Consider the following 9,492-nt stretch of genomic DNA (forward strand, 5'->3'; position numbering starts at 1 on the left):
TTGCACCTCTAGTCTGCTGAATGACAGCACCTCTAGAGTCTGCTGAATGACAGCACCTCTAGAGTCTGCTGAATGACAGCAACTCTAGAGTCTGCTGAATGACCGCACCTCTAGAGTCTGCTGAATGACCACACCTCTAGAGTCTGCTGAATGAACGCACCTCTAGAGTCTGCTGAATGACCTCACCTCTAGAGTCTGCTGAATGAACGCACCTCTAGTTCTAGAGTCTGCTGAATGACCGCATCACTAGTTCTAGAGTCCGCTGATGAACGCATATCTAGTTCTAGAGTCTGCTGAATGATCGCACCTCTAGAGTCTGCTGAATGACAGTACCTCTAGAGTCTGCTGAATGAACGCACCTGTAGAGTCTGCTGAATGACCGCACCTCTAGTTCTAGAGTCTGCTGAATGACCACACCTCTAGTTCTAGAGTCTGTTGAATGACTGCACCTCGAGTTCTAGTCTGCTGAATGACCACATCTCTAGTTCTAGAGTCTGCTGAATGACCGCACCTCTAGAGTCTGCTGAATGACCGCACCTCGAGTTCTAGAGTCTGCTGAATGACCACACCTCTAGTTCTAGTCTGCTGAATGACCACATCTCTAGTTCTAGAGTCTGCTGAATGACCGCACCTCTAGAGTCTGCTGAATGACCACATCTCTAGTTCTAGAGTCTGCTGAATGACCGCATCTCTAGTTCTAGAGTCTGCTGAATGATCGCACCTCTAGTGTCTGCTGAATGACAGCACCTCTAGAGTCTGCTGAATGAACGCACCTCTAGAGTCTGCTGAATGACCGCACCTCTAAAGTCTGCTGAATGACCGCACCTCTAGAGTCAGCTGAATTAACGCACCTCTAGAGTCTGCTGAATGACCACACCTCTAGTTCTAATCTGCTGAATGATCGCACCTCTAGTCTGCTGAATGACAGCACCTCTAGAGTCTGCTGAATGACAGCACCTCTAGAGTCTGCTGAATGACAGCACCTCTAGAGTCTGCTGAATGACCGCACCTCTAGAGTCTGCTGAATGACCACACCTCTAGAGTCTGCTGAATGATCGCACCTCTAGAGTCTGCTGAATGAACGCACCTCTAGTTCTAGAGTCGGCTGAATGACAGCACCTCTAGAGTCTGCTGAATGACCGCACCTCTAGTTCTAGAGTCTGCTGAATGACCACACCTCTAGTTCTAGTCTGCTGAATGAATACATCTCTAGTTCTAGAGTCTGCTGAATGACCGCACCTCTAGAGTCTGCTGAATGACCATATCTCTAGTTCTAGAGTCTGCTGAATGATCGCACCTCTAGTCTGCTGAATGACAGCACCTCCAGAGTCTGCTGAATGACAGCACCTCTAGAGTCTGCTGAATGACCGCACCTCTAGAGTCTGCTGAATGATCGCACCTCTAGAGTCTGCTGAATGAACGCACCTCTAGTTCTAGAGTCGGCTGAATGACAGCACCTCTAGAGTCTGCTGAATGACCGCACCTCTAGTTCTAGAGTCTGATGAATTACCACACCTTTAGTTCTAGTCTGCTGAATGACCACATCTCTAGTTCTAGAGTATGCTGAATGACCGCACCTCTAGAGTCTGTTGAATGACCATATCTCTAGTTCTAGAGTCTGCTGAATGATCGCACCTCTAGTCTGCTGAATGACAGCACCTCTAGAGTCTGCTGAATGACAGCAACTCTAGAGTCTGCTGAATGACAGCACCTCTAGAGTCTGCTGAATGACCACACCTCTAGAGTCTGCTGAATGACCACACCTCTAGAGTCTGCTGAATGAACGCACCTCTAGAGTCTGCTGAATGACCTCACCTCTAGAGTCTGCTGAATGAACGCACCTCTAGTTCTAGAGTCTGCTGAATGACCGCATCACTAGTTCTAGAGTCCGCTGATGAACGCATATCTAGTTCTAGAGTCTGCTGAATGATCGCACCTCTAGAGTCTGCTGAATGACAGTACCTCTAGAGTCTGCTGAATGAACGCACCTGTAGAGTCTGCTGAATGACCGCACCTCTAGTTCTAGAGTCTGCTGAATGACCACACCTCTAGTTCTAGAGTCTGTTGAATGACTGCACCTCGAGTTCTAGAGTCTGCTGAATGACCACACCTCTAGTTCTAGTCTGCTGAATGACCACATCTCTAGTTCTAGAGTCTGCTGAATGACCGCACCTCTAGAGTCTGCTGAATGACCGCACCTCGAGTTCTAGAGTCTGCTGAATGACCACACCTCTAGTTCTAGTCTGCTGAATGACCACATCTCTAGTTCTAGAGTCTGCTGAATGACAGCACCTCTAGAGTCTGCTGAATGAACGCACCTCTAGAGTCTGCTGAATGACCGCACCTCTAAAGTCTGCTGAATGACCGCACCTCTAGAGTCAGCTGAATTAACGCACCTCTAGATTCTGCTGAATGACCACACCTCTAGTTCTAATCTGCTGAATGATCGCACCTATAGTCTGCTGAATGACAGCACCTCTAGAGTCTGCTGAATGACCACACCTCTAGTTCTAGAGTCTGCTGAATGACCGCACCTCTAGAGTCTGCTGAATGACCGCACCTCGAGTTCTAGAGTCTAGGTATGACCACACCTCTAGTTCTAGTCTGCTGAATGATCACATCTCTAGTTCTAGAGTTTGCTGAATGACCGCACCTCTAGAGTCTGCTGAATGACCATATCTCTAGTTCTAGAGTCTGCTGAATGATCGCACCTCTAGTCTGCTGAATGACAGCACCTCTAGAGTCTGCTGAATGACAGCACCTCTAGAGTCTGCTGAATGACCGCACCTCTAGAGTCTGCTGAATGATCGCACCTCTTGAGTCTGCTGAATGAACGTACCTCTAGTTCTAGAGTCTGCTGAATGACCACACCTCTAGTTCTAGTCTGCTGAATGAATACATCTCTAGTTCTAGAGTCTGCTGAATGACCGCACCTCTAGAGTCTGCTGAATGACCATATCTCTAGTTCTAGAGTCTGCTGAATGACCGCACCTCTAGTCTGCTGAATGACAGCACCTCTAGAGTCTGCTGAATGACAGCACCTCTAGAGTCTGCTGAATGACCGCACCTCTAGAGTCTGCTGAATGAACGCACCTCTAGTTCTAGAGTCGGCTGAATGACAGCACCTCTAGAGTCTGCTGAATGACCGCACCTCTAGTTCTAGAGTCTGATGAATTACCACACCTTTAGTTCTAGTCTGCTGAATGACCACATCTCTAGTTCTAGAGTCTGCTGAATGACCGCACCTCTAGAGTCTGCTGAATGACCATATCTCTAGTTCTAGAGTCTGCTGAATGATCGCACCTCTAGTCTGCTGAATTACAGCACCTCTAGAGTCTGCTGAATGACAGCACCTCTAGAGTCTGCTGAATGACAGCACCTCTAGAGTCTGCTGAATGACCGCACCTCTAGAGTCTGCTGAATGACCACACCTCTAGAGTCTGCTGAATGAACGCACCTCTAGAGTCTGCTGAATGACCTCACCTCTAGAGTCTGCTGAATGAACGCACCTCTAGTTCTAGAGTCTGCTGAATGACCGCATCACTAGTTCTAGAGTCCGCTGATGAACGCATATCTAGTTCTAGAGTCTGCTGAATGATCGCACCTCTAGAGTCTGCTGAATGACAGTACCTCTAGAGTCTGCTGAATGAACGCACCTGTAGAGTCTGCTGAATGACCGCACCTCTAGTTCTAGAGTCTGCTGAATGACCACACCTCTAGTTCTAGAGTCTGTTGAATGACTGCACCTCGAGTTCTAGAGTCTGCTGAATGACCACACCTCTAGTTCTAGTCTGCTGAATGACCACATCTCTAGTTCTAGAGTCTGCTGAATGACCGCACCTCTAGAGTCTGCTGAATGACCGCACCTCGAGTTCTAGAGTCTGCTGAATGACCACACCTCTAGTTCTAGTCTGCTGAATGACCACATCTCTAGTTCTAGAGTCTGCTGAATGACAGCACCTCTAGAGTCTGCTGAATGAACGCACCTCTAGAGTCTGCTGAATGACCGCACCTCTAAAGTCTGCTGAATGACCGCACCTCTAGAGTCAGCTGAATTAACGCACCTCTAGAGTCTGCTGAATGACCACACCTCTAGTTCTAATCTGCTGAATGATCGCACCTCTAGTCTGCTGAATGACAGCACCTCTAGAGTCTGCTGAATGACAGCACCTCTAGAGTCTGCTGAATGACAGCACCTCTAGAGTCTGCTGAATGACCGCACCTCTAGAGTCTGCTGAATGACCACACCTCTAGAGTCTGCTGAATGATCGCACCTCTAGAGTCTGCTGAATGAACGCACCTCTAGTTCTAGAGTCGGCTGAATGACAGCACCTCTAGAGTCTGCTGAATGACCGCACCTCTAGTTCTAGAGTCTGCTGAATGACCACACCTCTAGTTCTAGTCTGCTGAATGAATACATCTCTAGTTCTAGAGTCTGCTGAATGACCGCACCTCTAGAGTCTGCTGAATGACCATATCTCTAGTTCTAGAGTCTGCTGAATGATCGCACCCCTAGTCTGCTGAATGACAGCACCTCCAGAGTCTGCTGAATGACAGCACCTCTAGAGTCTGCTGAATGACCGCACCTCTAGAGTCTGCTGAATGATCGCACCTCTAGAGTCTGCTGAATGAACGCACCTCTAGTTCTAGAGTCGGCTGAATGACAGCACCTCTAGAGTCTGCTGAATGACCGCACCTCTAGTTCTAGAGTCTGATGAATTACCACACCTTTAGTTCTAGTCTGCTGAATGACCACATCTCTAGTTCTAGAGTCTGCTGAATGGCCGCACCTCTAGAGTCTGCTGAATGACCATATCTCTAGTTCTAGAGTCTGCTGAATGATCGCACCTCTAGTCTGCTGAATTACAGCACCTCTAGAGTCTGCTGAATGACAGCACCTCTAGAGTCTGCTGAATGACAGCACCTCTAGAGTCTGCTGAATGACCGCACCTCTAGAGTCTGCTGAATGAACGCACCTCTAGAGTCTGCTGAATGACCTCACCTCTAGAGTCTGCTGAATGAACGCACCTCTAGTTCTAGAGTCTGCTGAATGACCGCATCACTAGTTCTAGAGTCCGCTGATGAACGCATATCTAGTTCTAGAGTCTGCTGAATGATCGCACCTCTAGAGTCTGCTGAATGACAGTACCTCTAGAGTCTGCTGAATGACCACACCTCTAGTTCTAGAGTCTGCTGAATGACCGCACCTCTAGAGTCTGCTGAATGACCGCACCTCGAGTTCTAGAGTCTAGGTATGACCACACCTCTAGTTCTAGTCTGCTGAATGATCACATCTCTAGTTCTAGAGTTTGCTGAATGACCGCACCTCTAGAGTCTGCTGAATGACCATATCTCTAGTTCTAGAGTCTGCTGAATGATCGCACCTCTAGTCTGCTGAATGACAGCACCTCTAGAGTCTGCTGAATGACAGCACCTCTAGAGTCTGCTGAATGACCGCACCTCTAGAGTCTGCTGAATGATCGCACCTCTAGAGTCTGCTGAATGAACGTACCTCTAGTTCTAGAGTCTGCTGAATGACCACACCTCTAGTTCTAGTCTGCTGAATGAATACATCTCTAGTTCTAGAGTCTGCTGAATGACCGCACCTCTAGAGTCTGCTGAATGACCATATCTCTAGTTCTAGAGTCTGCTGAATGATCGCACCTCTAGTCTGCTGAATGACAGCACCTCTAGAGTCTGCTGAATGACAGCACCTCTAGAGTCTGCTGAATGACCGCACCTCTAGAGTCTGCTGAATGATCGCACCTCTAGAGTCTGCTGACTGAACGCACCTCTAGTTCTAGAGTCGGCTGAATGACAGCACCTCTAGAGTCTGCTGAATGACCGCACCTCTAGTTCTAGAGTCTGATGAATTACCACACCTTTAGTTCTAGTCTGCTGAATGACCACATCTCTAGTTCTAGAGTCTGCTGAATGACCGCACCTCTAGAGTCTGTTGAATGACCATATCTCTAGTTCTAGAGTCTGCTGAATGATCGCACCTCTAGTCTGCTGAATGACAGCACCTCTAGAGTCTGCTGAATGACAGCACCTCTAGAGTCTGCTGAATGACAGCACCTCTAGAGTCTGCTGAATGACCGCACCTCTAGAGTCTGCTGAATGACCACACCTCTAGAGTCTGCTGAATGAACGCACCTCTAGAGTCTGCTGAATGACCTCACCTCTAGAGTCTGCTGAATGAACGCACCTCTAGTTCTAGAGTCTGCTGAATGACCGCATCACTAGTTCTAGAGTCCGCTGATGAACGCATATCTAGTTCTAGAGTCTGCTGAATGATCGCACCTCTAGAGTCTGCTGAATGACAGTACCTCTAGAGTCTGCTGAATGAACGCACCTGTAGAGTCTGCTGAATGACCGCACCTCTAGTTCTAGAGTCTGCTGAATGACCACACCTCTAGTTCTAGAGTCTGTTGAATGACTGCACCTCGAGTTCTAGAGTCTGCTGAATGACCACACCTCTAGTTCTAGTCTGCTGAATGACCACATCTCTAGTTCTAGAGTCTGCTGAATGACCGCACCTCTAGAGTCTGCTGAATGACCGCACCTCGAGTTCTAGAGTCTGCTGAATGACCACACCTCTAGTTCTAGTCTGCTGAATGACCACATCTCTAGTTCTAGAGTCTGCTGAATGACCGCACCTCTAGAGTCTGCTGAATGACCACATCTCTAGTTCTAGAGTCTGCTGAATGACCGCATCTCTAGTTCTAGAGTCTGCTGAATGATCGCACCTCTAGTGTCTGCTGAATGACAGCACCTCTAGAGTCTGCTGAATGAACGCACCTCTAGAGTCTGCTGAATAACCGCACCTCTAAAGTCTGCTGAATGACCGCACCTCTAGAGTCAGCTGAATTAACGCACCTCTAGAGTCTGCTGAATGACCACACCTCTAGTTCTAATCTGCTGAATGATCGCACCTCTAGTCTGCTGAATGACAGCACCTCTAGAGTCTGCTGAATGACAGCACCTCTAGAGTCTGCTGAATGACAGCACCTCTAGAGTCTGCTGAATGACCGCACCTCTAGAGTCTGCTGAATGAACGCACCTCTAGTTCTAGAGTCGGCTGAATGACAGCACCTCTAGAGTCTGCTGAATGACCGCACCTCTAGTTCTAGAGTCTGATGAATTACCACACCTATAGTTCTAGTCTGCTGAATGACCACATCTCTAGTTCTAGAGTCTGCTGAATGACCGCACCTCTAGAGTCTGCTGAATGACCATATCTCTAGTTCTAGAGTCTGCTGAATGATCGCACCTCTAGTCTGCTGAATTACAGCACCTCTAGAGTCTGCTGAATGACAGCACCTCTAGAGTCTTCTGAATGACAGCACCTCTAGAGTCTGCTGAATGACCGCACCTCTAGAGTCTGCTGAATGACCACACCTCTAGAGTCTGCTGAATGAACGCACCTCTAGAGTCTGCTGAATGACCTCACCTCTAGAGTCTGCTGAATGAACGCACCTCTAGTTCTAGAGTCTGCTGAATGACCGCATCACTAGTTCTAGAGTCCGCTGATGAACGCATATCTAGTTCTAGAGTCTGCTGAATGATCGCACCTCTAGAGTCTGCTGAATGACAGCACCTCTAGAGTCTGCTGAATGACCGCACCTCTAGAGTCTGCTGAATGATCGCACCTCTAGAGTCTGCTGAATGAACGTACCTCTAGTTCTAGAGTCTGCTGAATGACCACACCTCTAGTTCTAGTCTGCTGAATGAATACATCTCTAGTTCTAGATTCTGCTGAATGACCGCACCTCTAGAGTCTGCTGAATGACCATATCTCTAGTTCTAGAGTCTGCTGAATGATCGCACCTCTAGTCTGCTGAATGACAGCACCTCTAGAGTCTGCTGAATGACAGCACCTCTAGAGTCTGCTGAATGACCGCACCTCTAGTTCTAGAGTCGGCTGAATGACAGCACCTCTAGAGTCTGCTGAATGACCGCACCTCTAGTTCTAGAGTCTGATGAATTACCACACCTTTAGTTCTAGTCTGCTGAATGACCACATCTCTAGTTCTAGAGTCTGCTGAATGACCGCACCTCTAGAGTCTGCTGAATGACCATATCTCTAGTTCTAGAGTCTGCTGAATGATCGCACCTCTAGTCTGCTGAATGACAGCACCTCTAGAGTCTGCTGAATGACAGCACCTCTAGAGTCTGCTGAATGACAGCACATCTAGAGTCTGCTGAATGACCGCACCTCTAGAGTCTGCTGAATGACCACACCTCTAGAGTCTGCTGACTGAACGCACCTCTAGTTCTAGAGTCGGCTGAATGACAGCACCTCTAGAGTCTGCTGAATGACCGCACCTCTAGTTCTAGAGTCTGATGAAGTACCACACCTTTAGTTCTAGTCTGCTGAATGACCACATCTCTAGTTCTAGAGTCTGCTGAATGACCACACCTCTAGAGTCTGCTGAATGAACGCACCTCTAGAGTCTGCTGAATGACCTCACCTCTAGAGTCTGCTGAATGAACGCACCTCTAGTTCTAGAGTCTGCTGAATGACCGCATCACTAGTTCTAGAGTCCGCTGATGAACGCATATCTAGTTCTAGAGTCTGCTGAATGATCACACCTCTAGAGTCTGCTGAATGACAGCACCTCTAGAGTCTGCTGAATGACCGCACCTCTAGAGTCTGCTGAATGATCGCACCTCTAGAGTCTGCTGAATGAACGTACCTCTAGTTCTAGAGTCTGCTGAATGACCACACCTCTAGTTCTAGTCTGCTGAATGAATACATCTCTAGTTCTAGATTCTGCTGAATGACCGCACCTCTAGAGTCTGCTGAATGACCATATCTCTAGTTCTAGAGTCTGCTGAATGATCGCACCTCTAGTCTGCTGAATGACAGCACCTCTAGAGTCTGCTGAATGACAGCACCTCTAGAGTCTGCTGAATGACCGCACCTCTAGTTCTAGAGTCGGCTGAATGACAGCACCTCTAGAGTCTGCTGAATGACCGCACCTCTAGTTCTAGAGTCTGATGAATTACCACACCTTTAGTTCTAGTCTGCTGAATGACCACATCTCTAGTTCTAGAGTCTGCTGAATGACCGCACCTCTAGAGTCTGCTGAATGACCATATCTCTAGTTCTAGAGTCTGCTGAATGATCGCACCTCTAGTCTGCTGAATGACAGCACCTCTAGAGTCTGCTGAATGACAGCACCTCTAGAGTCTGCTGAATGACAGCACATCTAGAGTCTGCTGAATGACCGCACCTCTAGAGTCTGCTGAATGACCACACCTCTAGAGTCTGCTGACTGAACGCACCTCTAGTTCTAGAGTCGGCTGAATGACAGCACCTCTAGAGTCTGCTGAATGACCGCACCTCTAGTTCTAGAGTCTGATGAAGTACCACACCTTTAGTTCTAGTCTGCTGAATGACCACATCTCTAGTTCTAGAGTCTGCTGAATGACCGCACCTCTAGAGTCTGTTGAATGACCATATCTCTAGTTCTAGAGTCTGCTGAA

Source organism: Oncorhynchus clarkii, chromosome 24 (assembly GCF_045791955.1).
Source record: "Oncorhynchus clarkii lewisi isolate Uvic-CL-2024 chromosome 24, UVic_Ocla_1.0, whole genome shotgun sequence".
NCBI classification, from domain to species: Eukaryota; Metazoa; Chordata; class Actinopteri; order Salmoniformes; family Salmonidae; genus Oncorhynchus; species Oncorhynchus clarkii.